The 15,537-nt window shown below is 32.7% G+C and overlaps 1 protein-coding gene across 2 annotated transcripts in view; it reads left to right on the top strand.

Annotated features, from left to right (window-relative positions):
- LOC123703101 (laccase-4-like) overlaps positions 1-15,537 on the top strand; it is a 101,445-nt gene that overhangs the window by 6,989 nt on the left and 78,919 nt on the right. Inside the window, exon 1 of one of the 2 annotated variants that reach the window (XM_045650985.1) lies at positions 3,667-4,104. The exons of the other annotated variant lie outside the window; for it this stretch is intronic. The gene's annotated coding sequence lies outside the window, so the exon portion shown is untranslated. Of the gene's footprint in view, positions 1-3,666; positions 4,105-15,537 lie in introns of those variants that run through there. 2 annotated transcript variants of the gene reach the window in all.

Here is a 15,537-nt window from a genome sequence, read left to right as displayed (position 1 = left end):
TTTCTTCTTGTTTGTTGTTGTACTTGCCTGTTCTTTGAGCTTGTTTTCTACTTTTTTGTATTTCTCATTTAGTGACATATTTGAGTTAACAACTTCCATTAAGTCTTCTGTAGTTTCGAATTTCTCCCCCTTTTTGCACGTTAAGTAAATATTTTGAACGGCTCTTGGTCTAGGCTTCTTTAAACCACTTGCTTTGAGACAGCTACGTACCATACGGTGGTTGGTATTGAAGTTTAGGTTTTTCACTATTCCCGTATCACTAAATAACTTCGCTTTGTTGGTTATTATGTAATCAATTTCATTTCTGACCTTTCCGTCTGGAGATATCCATGTCCATTTGTTGTTGAGCCTTTTGCGAAAAATGGAGTTAAGAAGTGTTAAATTTTGCTCAAGCAAGAATTCTACTAACTTTTCTCCATTTCTACTTCTTTTACCTTTCCCATATTTCCCTATTATATGTTCTTCTCCAGTTATTTGGGTACCTACTTGTGCATTGAAATCCCCCATGAGTACTAAATTGTTTTGAGAGTATTTTTCTGAAAATTCCCTTAGTTTATCATAGAATGTATCTATTTCTGCTTTTGATGCTTGCTCTGTTGGCGAGTAGACTTGAATTACTGTCCAGTTTTTCTTATGTTTGGGTAAGTTAATGTGTATTGCCGCTATTCTGTCTGATATTCCTTCAAAAGCGGTGATGTAGTTCTTGAGTTTTAACTTCACCAAAAAACCTACTCCTCTATGTCCAGAGACTTCGCCTTTATAGTACATAATATAATTATTTCTCTCTTCTATTCCTTCTCCTAGTCTCCGCATTTCACTTATGCCCAAGATGTCCCACTTGATGGTCTCTATAGCTAACTCTAGTTCTTTCAAACTTTCCTCTGTTCTCAAGGTTCGCGTATTAAGTGTACATATATATAAATTACTTTGTTTTTGTATATCTTTTTTTGTGTTGAATTTAGTTGGCAGATTTGTTGGAGGGTGGTGGTCGTCTTCCCCCACGGTGACCAGCCGGCTTGGGGGGTATTTTCTTGATGTTTTCCTTATATCTATATTTGTTTTAATATTAATTCTTTGTTTGTTCCGGTCGGAGGGGGCCTTTACTTGTTTTTTGACATCTCTGAAACAGAGGCGGATCGTTCGCGCGATACATATGTAAGGATGCTTGGCTTGATTACTCCTCTTTGGGTCTTAGCATTTTCATCATACTTTGTGTTTAACTTTTTCTGAGATGAATCGGTTGGAGAACCTGATTGTTCTCTTTTTCTTTTTTCACGATGGCTGTTGTTGGGTTTCTTTACAATTAGCTTATCGTATTTTATAAATGCTACATTCCCATTTTTTCTTTCTATTTCCACTTGTTGCTGTAATTTTTTACGTGTCTCTAGTACTTCTTTAGAGTAATCCTCTTTTACATACACGCCTGGAGGAAGGTTTCGCTTGTTTTTCAAAATAATATGTTTCTTCCATATGGTTGTTAGTGATATTATAACTGGACGGTTCTTATCTGATTGTTTTCCAATTCTTTTAATATTACTTATTTCTTGACTATCTAGATGTATTCCTGATTCCACAACAGTTTCTTTCACTAAATCCACTAGTTCTATTTCTGTTTTTCCCTTTTCTTCAATGCCGAAAAGAATTAAATTTTTTCCTCGTTTTTCCTTTTCTAAAGATGATATTTTTTGTTCCAAATTACTGACTTTAGTTTTAAGGTTGTTATTTTCTTCTATCAATAATTTCATCTTTTCGTCTAAGGCCTCCATTACATTTTTCGTTATTGCTGTTGTTAATGTATTTGTTTGTTCATTAAATTTTTCGTTGATTTTTGAAAACAAAATTTCCATTTGTTTTTCCATCTTATTATTGGGTAATTCAGCTTTGAATGGTGGTAACACTATCACTACTATTTATGGTTGAAATGTCAAAGTCAATGTTTGTTGTCACTTGTCACTGACAGTTTGTTTGATATTTGACAGTTATTGTTCAGTGGAATGTTTTATAACGTTTTTTTAGGTTATACTGATCAAATAAAAACAATGATTTGTTTTGGAAAGCACTGTATCAAACACTTTAACACTATTTTGGGATGTTTTTAAGTTCTAGGTAAGATTTAAGCCTAATATGAGTTTAAATTGCCACTTTTACACTATTATTTCAATAATATTCACAGAGATCACTTTCGTACGTCTTTTCACTTTCGCCACCGGAACCGGAAGGATAATAGAAGTATTACATACATATTATAGATTGAACAACAGCAAATAAGACGTCATTACAAGAACAAGTAGGCGACACTCGGTCTAAATGCAAGAAACACAATCGAATAATTGCTATGAACTATAAGTATGTATAATAAGAGATATATTGGGCTGATATTACCAGTATTGATTTATTTTGTTTACCTTTCGTTATTGTGAATTCCTTTTCTATGGTCTTTGTAGAGGTTAGATAGCATTATGTCCTTTCTGCCGTCTCTGATTGGCTGATCCTGAAAAAGTTTTTTTAAACGAATTACTAACTCTACGAGGTTCAAGTAGGTACCTATATTTTGGTAATATAATGTATAAAACAAACATACTACATATTACCTAGTACCCTAGTATGAAAACAAAGTAGCTTTCTCTGTTCTTATATCCCTATGCATGCTTAAATCTTTAAAACTACGCAATCGATTTTGATGCGGTTTTATTAATAGATAGAGCGATTCAAGAGGAAGGTTTTAGTATATATTTTATTAGATTTTAAGACAAAGCGGGCCAAGCCGCGGGCGGAAAGCTAGTTATATTATATAATTAGGTAGTATATTATGTAATAAGTATGTTAATTATCGTCAGTGTTTTATTTTTAATAAAATATACAATTACTTATTAAAATATTTAACATTTAAAATGTTAAAAATATAATATATTTAAGTATTTGGTAAAAAATGTGAGTTTATTTGAGATACAAAAGACTACTAAACGTAGGTAAGTGCTCTCGACTATCGAAAGTGTTTATATTATATTCAGTCTATCTTTGATAACGGGCTGAAAGAGCAGCCATTTGAGAATTTATTTAACGTATTTTAAGTTTATTTAATGACAAAAATTTTAAATATTTTAAAGTTAATAATATGTATAGAATAGAAAATAATTCGTGAAGCTGGAAAAAAATATTGCTATTTTTTGAAGGCGCATATAATAACGGAGACCATGTTTTAAGAAATACAATGATACTTATATTATTATGTATTATGTATGTTATAAATATAATAAATATTTAATTTTATGCCCTGTTTGATTCTTATGCAAATTGTTTTATTGATATAAATATTACTCTTATCTCACTTCTCAGATGTTAAGATAAAAGAATTGCGGAAAATAGGAATAGTTTTTATTTCGAACAATCATAGACTACAACGTGCAAATCACGTAATATTATAAGATTCATGATGTATCTCGTATGTACGTATCTTACAATTTTAATACATCTTGTATCGGAGAACAAACAGTATAATATTTAATGAGCTACTGTACCGTTCAAATACATTCAAAGGAGACGTGACGAAAACAAATATTTGCAGCGTATCCACTCCATACAAATCCTGTTCATTGTGACTTGACATTACACATACATAAGTACACAGGTCTTATTTATTAAGCTGAATATTTGACGAAACGTGCGTTCAGTCGTATGAGCACGGATCGCGTGGGCAACTCGCGTTACGCACAAATCCGCCCATTAAACTATAATCATCCAATAAAAATAAATCCGTAACAAGGAACGGTGAAAATAGCAGTCCTTGTATCCTTTGACCACAGTCCGCGCGCGAATTCGAACGCGCGTTCGAATTTTGACGTTTCATTTCTTTTTTTTTTAAACAGCCAATTTGAATTTCATGACAGTTAAAAAGGTTGTGTAGTGATATTGACGTTTTGCGTTCAACCGTCACAGTGGATCCGTTCGTAAAAAGAAAAATGAAAATTTTCAAAAAGAAGCTTCGTTTTTCGATAGCGTCTAGCTACGTCTAAATTTTGCTGCATGCAGTGAAATATAACGGTAAATTGTGAGAAACATTTCACATATTATCAACAGCGACATTTAAGGATTTTTAAGAATAGGGTAAGTTTAACGTTATGTTTGTTATATATTTTGATCATTATATAATCCTGAGTTAGGTTTGTATAAATAGTAATTAGGTACATTAGTAAAATCTTTTTCGGATGATTTTATGATATAATCTGTATCGTGTAATGTTGCCATAGTTTTATTTGTTTCCTTCACTGCGAGCCATGTATTACAAAAAAAAAACTACCTTCTAATTGGTTACGAAAAAATATAACCATACATGATTCATGTACCTTAGGTATAAGGAACGTCCATCAAAATGTAGTGGCAGTGGACCCTAACTCAATGAGGAACATGATCCGAAAATATCATTGAGTGAACATACGGTAATAAAATTTGATTGACCTTCGACCTGGAAGGTTTTTATTAAGCAATTTATATACTAACTCTTATGGAACAGGATTACAGGGTCTGTTGTTTGTAAACGCCTGTGAAATCTTGTTTTGTTTAATAGTTTTTATTAACTCTTACCTAAAGTTAAGTTCAGCTCTGAAATAATTTCATGACAATGTCGGTATAATACTCACTTATTTTCACTGAAAATACATGTTGCGACAACAATTTTAAAGTATTCTTACTTTGATTTTCAAAAAGTGTATTTATTTTATGAACACACCACATATTTTCATAAGTTCCTTTAACGATCATACTAGGTTCGCATCGTCAATTGTGAGCCAATAAAAATGAGACAATGTCCCGTATAGCCATTATAGTGTACTTAAGTATATAGTGAGTCATTTATAATTCAAAGACATTCGCGTTCCCAGGACTCTACGCCCAATCAAATACACGTGCTCTAGTTTTATCTGCAGGCATAAAATATTATAAAATAATCAAGGCTTATGTTTGTTGTATATATTACACTAGCTATCCACCCGCGGCTTCGCTCGCTAGGAAGGCTCTTGAAAGGGTAGATTCTCTTCTCTTAGTAGAGACAGATAGACAGCTGAAGCGATTTTGTTTTATACTATGTAGTATGTTGTGATTCTACCCTTGCTCCAAAATGCGTCACTAAACTGCAAAATTTCAGTGTTTCGGACATCCATAGCGAATATAAATCATTCATTTATGTATAACGTACTGGTCAATGTCTTTAGATATCCGTACTACAAATGCGTCACAGCATTGTCAACCAATCAGTTCTGTAAGTGGCCCATTGAGGCTACCTTATACAGGTTAATGGTCATTGTTGCCAGCTTAAATATTTGATAGTCCTGAACTTGAGTGAACGTTTCGGGCACGTGTAGACTTTGAAAAAGGAACATCTATTGCTTGTTCATTGACAATTAAAAAAAAAGAAGAAAAAAAAAAAGAAAACGCGAACTGTTCCATTTTTAAATGTCATTGTGTGATTTGATCTGTTTCGTTTTTAAATATGAATGTGAATTCGTATTAATATGGACTGAAAATTTTAAGTAAAAGTAATGTTCAGTGAACTTTTATTGTTTGTCTATTTGGAGATTTTCTTCAGATTAATTTCCAGGTGAGAATATATTATTTATTAAGATCTTTATAATTAAGAAGAGTTGACAATGTTTAACATTCAATTGACGTTAATTACGCAACTTGATGAACAATTTGTGATGAAACATTTACCTACACAATTTTCAATTAGTGGTGGGCCAAATTAATTCGTTTATCATTATTATAAGCTTTTGATAATTTAAAAAAGTTTGGAAAATCCAAAAGTGCACGCCTCATAATCTCATCCTTTACAATAAAATTGATTATTTATAAAGGTGTATATAATATAAGTATGTAGATATTTATGTAGGTATATGGTGTAAATAAAGAATATATATAGATATACAAAAATTATGGAGAACAGTCGATATTTTTTTTTGTTTATTTAATAACAATTAAACCACATCGAATCAGACCCTGAAAAATGAAAGGGTTCTATTCCTGAGCATACTCAAGCGTAAGAGAAAAAAAAAAGACTCTATTAGTAAAGTATTTAGGTCGCTATCGTGTTAACAAGAAAATCCTCCGCACATACAGACACACGGACGTCCAAGACAGAACTTTTTTAAACTGTTTTTTAACTAGTTTAAATAACAAAAATGACATCAAAAATATCATGAATGTTAAAAATAGTGTTTTTTCTGAATATGTGTCTGTATGTACCTATTATCTTACAAGTGCAATGTATGATACATAAAGACATTTTAAGTTTGAAAAATCAGATGTTTTGCGCGAAGTGACAGTCTGTAGTACCCACCTCAACGCTTCGCTTATGAGGCGCGCAAAAAATCGAATTTCTCAGGTTTTTATAAGTACTATCTTTAGTAATTTTCAAGAGAGTTAAACGAAATCTATATGTATAATATATAGAAAAATGAAACTCGGTTTCCTTGGTCACGGCATCACGCGTGAACGGGTGGACCGATTTCGATAATTCTTTTTTTATTTTTATTATATTCCTTGAAGTACGAGGATGGTGCTTATAAGGTGCTTATGTAGAGAAAACGTAAATATGTACTACGTTATATTATAAAAGTCTATAATTTTTTTCCTTACGTCCAATTTTCCACAACCGTTACTAGGTTTTTCTTTTTTACCTTTCGATATGCAATATTTGATAAAAAAATGTTTGTTTGGGTTTCTTTTGTGATACATATCATATTATAGAGGAATTACGGAAAATTGCCATTTTCTGCTTCCCAGCGATGATAAAATACATATACCTAGTTATGACGAATTCTTGAAATTTTTGTATTTTCCGATAAGTGTAGTGTAGTGTAGTAGTGAAAGTTTGAATTAAATCTGTAGATACGTTTAAAGTGAGTAAAAATTGTGACTAAAGGAATTGTCAATTGATTACATACAAACATACAATACAGGTAAAGCTAATAACAGCGTTTTTAAAAGAACTAAGTTACAAATAACTAATAAGCCGATCACGGAAGCGTATATAGACATTTGATGAACGCGATAAAAACGAATATAAAACACTTGTAAATGAAAACACTTTATATTATCAATTCAGCATTATGTTATAAGTTAAACGTCATGATATTGCTGATAATTTGAAAGAATTAAGTAGGAACTCTACACTTTCTGATAAGCCTTTGGATGGTTCTAGAAAGTCGAAATACATCTATACTAATATCATAAAGCTGAAGAGTTTGTTTGTTTGTTTGAACGCGCTAATCTCAGGATCTTCTGGTCCGATTTGAAAAATTATTTCCGTGTTAGATAGCCAATTCATCGAGGAAGGCTATGGGCTATATGTCATCACGCTAAGACCATCAGGAGCGGAGCCACGCGGGTTTTTTGAAATAATAAAGACATAATATATTTACAAACAAGTTTATAAAAAAAATCACGTAAGTTTCTAGATTAATAATTGCACTCATATGAAGTCGGGCCGAATTGCTAGTTCCAATAAAAGGTATAAGTAAATCTTTTTTATTATTACATATCATATTTTATCAATATAACTTATAACTAATGATAATAATTAATATTAATCGGTACTCAACGCTTTTACAGTACATTATAAACCGATAACACATATACATAGAAAGGTTAGTTTTAGCCTATAAAGAATCTTTCCTACTGATAAAAGTTACATAAGATAGGAGATAGGCTCGATAATTATAAATCAATTTCTTCCTTATCAATTTCGCAGCAAATACTTTGTAGTTTGTATATATGAGAAATTTTTAAAGAATACAAAAAAAATCGATATCTAGGCGGGATTCGAACCTGCGTCATTCAACATTGTTAATATTAAAAACTCAAAAATGTATAACGTACTTATAAGAAATTGCCTGGTAAGAAGGCTGGTCACCTATTTGTCCATAATGAAAATCGATCAATGAAACACATGTATGTGCTAGGGCACATATATTGTATAGGTACAAGAGGGAATTCACAAAATAGAGTATTTAAAAGTTTTAAATGTATCAGGCAATATAGGTAATGTAGGTAATACCAATCTTATTAACCTGTGAATCACAATAAATAAGTTTGAATTTAAGTTTGAAATTTGAAATTGAATTTGAATTTGAATTTGAAATTTGAATTTGACAATGTTTACACAATATTACACCACCGAAAGTCTCTCGCCTACACGACACGGCCACAATTGCGATCATAATCCGTGCCAATTTATATAATTGACTTGAATTAGAGCTAGGTATAACCTGTATTATCTGTTCAATGATATCACATATTTTCTGTTCAATGATATCACATATATCAAGATATCAAAGTCATTTGATATCTTTGAATCTTGCCAAAGAAGTTTCACTTCTGACACATGTGCTCGGCACACACGCTCTTTTTGTTTAAATTTTGTTGTTTGTGTTAGAAGTTAGTTGTATTAGGTACTATATTATTTATTGTTTCTCCTTTGCACCACATTCGTCTTTTATTAAATGTCTCGATTGTCAATTATTGAATACGATAAAGTTTGTATTATTTTGTACTATTATCATTTTAATCCTTTTTTAATTATTAAAAATAATGAGTTTTTACGTGGTTTTACGTAGTGCAATGTTTTTCCTGTGAAGAAAGATACCTATGTGACGTGCGACTAGTGAGTTCTTTAAATTTTATAGAAATTTTTAAACTTCAATTTATTATAATCAGTTTTGAAGTAGGTAGTTAGAACACAGCTCTAAATGGAATATGCTTATAATAATTATACAATTGCCGGTTAAATTCATTTATCAATTAATTAACTATAATATACCTATGTACTTGGCTTTTTGTATGAAATATAATATTATATAAAACATACGCCAATTTTATAATGTGTGTCTTTGGTACTACGTTTTTATATGTAAGGCCAAAAATAATATTCTTTATCATTCCTAGAATTAATTGTTTATAAGAAATTAAATACTTCACGTGTAATAAAAAGTAAGTCGTACGAATTTTATTTACTTCAAATTCTCAAAAATAATTAAAATATCTGTAACGCAAAGGTACAATGGAAATTTTTAGCTTTTAAAATGGTTATTGGTAAAGTTTAATGTCGGCTAAATGTTTGAAGTAATTAACACATTTTACCGGATAAGAAAATTCTATATCAGTGAAGTCAAATAGCGAGCGAAATATAGGTAATTATTTACCTATGCTTTACTTTAAAAAACATTATTCTAATTATGTAAACAATGAATTGAAAAATTCCCTTACAATTTTATTCTTATAACCATTATAACCTATTAGTTCTTTTGGCGAATTGAATGCGAATTTATACATATTATTTTCCGACACTGATTACTTAAATTTTATCTCAAGAAGCATATGTATCTAAATCTATGTATTTGTGATTACTTATTATTAAATTTAAGCATTAAATGAACTTTATTTACCTTTTATTATTAATTGTAAAGGCTTTTTATAAAGTAACACGTGTATCTAAGTGTCATAAAGTGGGGTCATAGCATCCATTCACCTTTATTGGAATATAATTTTACATGTTATTATATATTAACCCATTGAGCCCCCAGCGGCCCGATCGGTCCACGACACAATAGATCTTCTATTGTGTCTGTGATTCCGGGGGCTGAGTTATTTGTCTTCTAGCATATATGAATCCCTTTATCTATACGAATATAGATGTCGAGTCGATACAAACATTTCTAGAAAGAATAGGAACATATTAGGGACAAGGAACACAACTAAATAACTTAAAATAACATTAAACTTTAACTATAAACAGGGAAAAAGCTGTTCCACTTTAATAACTTGGACTCGGATTTTAGGACAAAAATAAAATGAAGAAGCCTAGATGCATCTCTCAAAGGCCGGTAAACTTCCCTGACGTGGTGGCAATTGCTTATGGGCGACGGTGATCACCTAACATCAAGTGTAGCGCCAGCAATTTTGTTGATTGTCGAATGAAATGAAAAAAAGCGTGTGTGCCGAACATACGTGTCCGAAGTGAAAATTCTTTGACAAGATTCATATATTCCAAAATCGTCACCTTACTTCATTACGTGACGGTATAGCCATGACGTGACCTTGAAATTTTACTCTCAACGCGCCTAAAGAAGTTTATCTACAAAAATATTGAGACACATTTATAGGTAGGTATTGCGTAGGCCGTAGAACAACGTTCCGGGACAGCTAGTATACATTTCTGTATAAAAGAACATTACATCCTATCCAGCATCCGCTATACATATCTACATTCACCTCATTGACAATATAATCGTATGTCCTTCAACATTACATCATCTGTACCAATACTAAGCATGATTAATGTATGAGGGCACTTGGAAAATCCGTCTAAAGATTCCGGGTTATATATTATACAGATTACATATCTTTCGGGTATCGACAAAATCTTTACCCAATTGTTTAAGAAATATGTAAGTAGATAAGTATGAGCCTCTACAGACAATTTTAGAGCACCGTTGCAGGTAAATTCTTTTCAGTCATAAATCTAAATGTTATTTAGATTTATGTGGTTTCAGTATATAGGTGTTAAGTCTCTAGAATTACCCCAAAATGTAAAGACAAGAATCTTGTAGGTACCAAAATAGTAAACGTTGAAAATAAAGATGACCTTAGGTAGGTAGGTACCTATAGTAAAAAAGTAAAGATTTACCTTTTAGATTTCATATTTGAATAATTGGAACGAAGTTCCTTATCGCGCGTTGTGATAGGGGACGGAAAAAATTCTTAGGAGCCCTTACGAAAAGTTGCCACGACACTTTTTGCTAGAGTTGTAAGCCGTGCGGCCGCGGCGTCCGCGTGGTTCTCAGTCTGTTTCTCTCTATTTTAACACTTCGTTCCATCCGGATGTCTCTTGACATCGCTCAAGTTTTTTTCTGTTTTATTGATGTTTTAAAAGATGTTTATTATAGACATAACATAAGCAGTCACAATCTCCAAAGCGGTATTTAATAACGTTATATTTTATACTGAAGCCATGCAATTATATAATTAAGCCAAATTACAATTTTAAAGTATGAATTAAATAATAAAAGCCAAGAGTTATAAAGGATTAATTGAATACCTTATATGGTAAGTGGGGTAATAAATATACCTATAAATGTTTATCAATTATGAACGGTGTGGTGAATTGAGAATTATTGCAAATTTTACAAAGTTAAGTAAATAACAAATATATAATTGCGTTATGTGGGCGGAAGAATTTTCTGTAGCAACGACTTTACGACCCACCTATATTTTGTTTTAAAAACATTGTTTATCGATGTTTAAAGAATGTTAATTACTTATTTCTAATTACCCTTTGATCTTTTGGTACAGTACTATTTGTTAAAAGAAACGCAAAATACCTGCATTTTTATAATAGCTACCTACCACTCTTATAATGAGTTGTTTGAATATAATACAAAAATTAATATAAAACTAGCTGTATCACACGGTTTCATCTGAGAACGAACCTGCGGGAATAATCAAGAATTTTTTGCGGGTCCGTACGTATTGCGTTATCCTGATGTATAACCTATAACACTGTATTTCATCCAAATCTGTTCAGTACTTTTTTCGTGTATGTTTAGAACATACGTCCATTGTCAAAAATTTTCACATTATTGTATGTAGTAGGACTTATCAAATTAAATTATCTACTTACGTACAACAAAAATTGCGGCCTTATAATACGTGTAAAGATTTATTTATGAGGAAGTCTATCATTTTGACCTATTGACACAGCAAAAGGGCGAAAGGCCGAAGCAATTTAATGTATACGATTTCTACTACAATATACTTAATCATTTCATTGCTGATTGCTACTTCCTATGTGCATCCTATTGTAGAGATTTTAAGATAAGGTGGATTATCATCATGGTCCTTTATATTTGTTCTGTCTTCAACACAGATTATATCCTACTGATATTATAAATGCGAAAGTTTGTGACGATGGATGGATGTTTGTTACTCTTTCACGCAAATATTACTGAACCGATTACAATGTAATAAAAAAGAAAATAAGACATAGGCTACTTTTTATCTAGGAGGTCGAAGCCGCGGGCGGAAAGCTAGTATCGTATAACTACATTTCCGCCCGCGACTCGACGCCCACGTTTTCATTGAAAAACCCGCATAGTTCCCGTTCCTGTGGGATTTCCGGTATAATACCTATCCTATGTGTTAATCCAAGTTATCCTCTATATGTGTGCTTAATTTCATTGTAATCGGTTCAGTAGGTTTTGCGTGAAAGAGTAACAAACACACACATACACATCCTAACAAGCTTTCGTATTTATAATATTAGTAGGACTAGTAACTAGTCTTCAATTGACATAGGGAAATTTTTTGCGTGATTATAGTCCATAGGTTCAATCCAGCACTATTCAAGTGTGGGTAGGTAAATGTCAAATTATTTTACCTGCTTTTTTGCCCGTGAGGAAATTCCCATCGGGATGGGGTATTTCACCGCGGCATAATTAGAATATAATATATCACTATCTAGCCTAGGCACTAAATATCTCCAGATAGAAAAACCATACCATAACATCGATCCGTAGTTACGTGAAAGAAGAACAAACACAGTAATAGTGAGTGTGAGTAATATTAGTAAGGATAAACAGTAAAGTAATGATGGGATTTTGAATCAGGTAGTTGAAGAAGCTGCACATCTCACAGGTATTTCCTAAGATTAGTACTTCCCCATGGGTAAATAAAGTAAATAAAATAACCCTATTTGATTCATCTGATCATTGATTAATTATTATTATGTTATTCTGACGTCTACCTGCGTCACATAATTGCTGTTAAAATATTTTCATATTTCCTCATTTGAATCACTCCTAGAGGGCATTGATTATTTTCCTATTATAATTGTTTATTCGATAATTATTATGGGTTGACTATCACGTTATTTACCTCGGACTTCGAATCGATAAGTCCGGGGTTCGAGACCAGGCGAGCGCGCAGGAAATAAATTGATTTTTCAATTTATCTGCGCATGTTGTAACATCACCACTGCTCGAACGGTGAAGGAAAACATCGTGAGGAAACCGACATGTCTAAGATTAAAAAGTTCGACGACATGTGTCATCCGCCAACACGCACTTGGCCAGCGTGGTGGATTATGGCCTGTACCCGCATAGGAGGCCCGTGTCCCAGCAGTGGGAACGTATATGGGCTGATGATGATGATGATCACGTTATTATCTGGGTAATTTACAAAAATAAGTTTCATGCAACACACAACTTGAAATAAGAATTCAGAACGATATTATGTAATAGCATACCATTTGCTAGGACAGTAGTGATTGTCTAGCTTAAGTTATAATAATTTACAATTCATGGAAATTAAAGCATTATAAATATTAAAATAACTAACTTTATTACTGGTGTGAATCTGAGCTTCCGCCCGCGACTCCGTCCGCGCGGTTTTCTGTCTTCGCGTGGATGGTTTATTTCTCCATTTTGAGTAACTCCGACAATGACATCTTATAAATATCTATTGGACCCAAATACGGCTAGGCCACAGGGCTAGGCCTATAATAATACGCAACGTGTGTTCGCGGTTCTACAGAACAACGTCTATGGATAAAACTGAAAAATTAAGATTAATTTTTTTCTACGTATTTTTTCAGGATAAAAAGTCCTATTTTACGCCCAGGATAATAAGGTATAATTATACCAAGTTTCATCGAAATCGAACCGTTAGTTTTCACGTGATGTCTTCACATACAGACAGACAGACAGACAAAAAATTTTTAATCACGTATTTGGGTTTGGTATCGATCCAATAACACCCCCTCCTATTTATTTTTTCAATGTACAGAATTGACCCTTCTACAGATTTATTAAAATATATGTATAGATCCGATAGAGTAAAAAATCTGGTTGGTTTAGTAAACCATAATTTTGTGGTCGTTTACAAGCAGGAAGTTTGCTATGGAAAAACACTGATAAACCATTAAAAATAATTCATTTTTCAAAAATAACAGGTGTCGTTAATTTGATAAAATTGCTATTGCTTTTAAATTCAATTTAATAAGCACGTTTGAATTAAATGATTTGAAATATAAGCAATTTATTTTATTAACAGTTTATTTTACATATAAATAGATTAATTTAATAATTATAACTAGGTTTTATTTAATTATGCGAGTTCTAGTTACCAATGAAAATATTTTAAATGTCAAAGCCAAATCATCTTGTAGTAAAGGAAATCCTTTACTAATAGAATTTCAAAATTATGCCCAAACGTGGTGCAACATCGTACTTCACAAATAGGAACCTACCACAAAGAACGTTGCTTCCAAAAAGGTTCGTCACAAACAAATCTCTATGAAAATTGAAAGGTATAACTAATTGTGTAAATACAATATTGCGATTTTTATATATCACAAAACATCAGATTTTTGTTTGTTGGGGTAAAGCTTCCAATATTAAATTTAAAGAAAATGTTACGAAATTTTTCAGAAAGAATTATATTATAACTACAGAATATCCGCTATGGTGTATCCAAAATAAATTATTAATTTATTATCTCTCTAGCAGTTTTATTACAGATTGAGTAAAAGCTGTCGCCTTTAATATGTAATAATAAACGACGGTAGCCAAATGAGTAAGTAATTAAAATACTGGTTAAGATTTACACTCACATATCCTCAAAAGGATAAGGTTTTGTTAATAGGCGACGCGATTTCTTGCCTATATTCAACGATAAACTGAAATTCCTGTAGGTATTAAATTTCGTGACATATAGATTATGTGCAGGACATCGCAAATTCGCAAACAAGACATCGATTTGCTATTTGTGAAAATTTGATTTAAGTAGGTATATCGGATATATTTTTTTCGTTTCGGACTTAATAAATAGCTATCTAGTTAAGTGTTTGGTCAAGCGAGCTTCGGAGAATTTCATTTTTAAATAATTTCCATTGATATTACAAGACATATTATTATTATCCCATTGATATCCATTTCCATAATACTCGGGTACCACCAGAAGGACGGTACCCGGATCTTTGGAAGGCTTACGTGGGGATACGGATCCAACACGCAGAGGCCCTTTGAGACTTTTAATGTGTTGTGGGACACCAGCCGCAGCCTGCCCATGATTGCACTATAGAGATACAGCCCTAGGCAGTCCGCGGCCGATGTAGGACTATTGCAGGGTATGGAAATTTAATAATTGGGCTATGGATTGGGATGCTAAATGGACTGGTACTGGGGACTATGGGAAACTATGGCACCTGCCTTTCTACTAAAAGAAAGTAAAAATATGTTGGCAGGTGGTGACTCGCCCTCTCACTGTATGGGCCCCCGAAATAAGTCGCTGCAATAGTGCGACAAGGGGGCAACATATTGTGAGCAGCTAAGGGTGGAGAGGCGTCCCTGGACTTTAAACTCCGATCACGCGCTCCCTGAGGGTCCAGCATCACGTGCCCACTCGCCACTTACGATTCGCATCCACCCTTCGAGCTAAAAGCTCTCGCGACTCCACTCTGGCCGGCCGGTTAAGGCAAGCCAGAGGTGG

Source organism: Colias croceus, chromosome 25 (genome assembly GCF_905220415.1).
Source record: "Colias croceus chromosome 25, ilColCroc2.1".
NCBI classification, from domain to species: domain Eukaryota; kingdom Metazoa; phylum Arthropoda; class Insecta; order Lepidoptera; family Pieridae; genus Colias; species Colias croceus.
Note: the sequence above shows the minus strand (reverse complement) of the source record. Positions and strands in the feature narration are given on the sequence as shown.